Source organism: Capsicum annuum, unplaced genomic scaffold, assembly GCF_002878395.1.
Source record: "Capsicum annuum cultivar UCD-10X-F1 unplaced genomic scaffold, UCD10Xv1.1 ctg28277, whole genome shotgun sequence".
Taxonomy (NCBI): Eukaryota; Viridiplantae; Streptophyta; class Magnoliopsida; order Solanales; family Solanaceae; genus Capsicum; species Capsicum annuum.
The window spans coordinates 1-914 of NW_025834697.1; the positions used below are offsets into that span (position 1 = coordinate 1).

At 31.2% G+C, this 914-nt stretch overlaps 1 non-coding gene across 1 annotated transcript; it reads right to left on the reverse strand.

Annotated features, from left to right (window-relative positions):
• Positions 1-545: 545 nt before the first annotated feature.
• LOC124890983 lies at positions 546-654 on the reverse strand. The gene has a single exon (XR_007049477.1). It is a non-coding gene; the product is annotated as a small nucleolar RNA snoR100 (small nucleolar RNA).
• Between the last annotated feature and the right edge of the window lie 260 nt (positions 655-914).

Below are 914 nucleotides of genomic sequence, written 5' to 3' on the forward strand. Positions count from 1 at the left end.
TTTTTTCAGCTCCTTAAGCAAGTGTCACGGATATTGGTCAGATGCCCTACTCAAGATCAATAATAATCTCAATATCGCCCTGCTAAACTTCAAAAAAACTCGCAAGAACAGAGTCAAGTCAGGGATTCTCTACACTAACATTATAAATATAAGCCAAATATGACTCCCAACCCCTGGAAATAAGTCTCCTAGCCCGAAAAAATAATTCCAAGAGCTCACGGCTAATAGAACTAATCCCTATAGCGGTCAAAATAATAATATGTATATATTATGTTAAATTTCTTTAATTTTTTTTTATAGGCACACATCCAAGGGCGAAATCACCTTTCATCCTTGATTAATCCAAACCTAATAAAAAATATATTATTTTTATATGATTAAAAATATTTTTTATGCATATAGTAAATGTTAGAACCTACTACAACTAGTTCTTATGTTTATGTTTATTTTTGAATCTGCTCAATAAAAATTCTACCCCCGCCACTAATTACATTTTCACATATTTGAAAATATTAATTAAAATTCTGACTATATATTAAATATATGAATGTGAGTCTAAACCAGGCCACCAAATCATAGCGAAATCAAAGGTAGCAGACATGTTGACTCAAAATTAATTCAATTTCTGTACACATAACCATGCTACCTTCATTCAAATTATCCAGAGCATCGGCTTAATTGTGCACAGATTCATTTAATCAAATCCAGAAAAAAAAAAAAAAGGGACAGAAATAAAATCACAAAAAATGATCATGATGAAAGAAAAAAAAAAAAAAGTAGAATAAAAGATAAAAGAGGATTGAAGCTTGATAAAGTTGTTGTGTAAGTGGAATGGGATGAGGAGGGTATTATATATAGGGAGGTGCTAGGGTTTTACGGCTATATTTATGGTATGGATAGTTGCATGGGCTTGA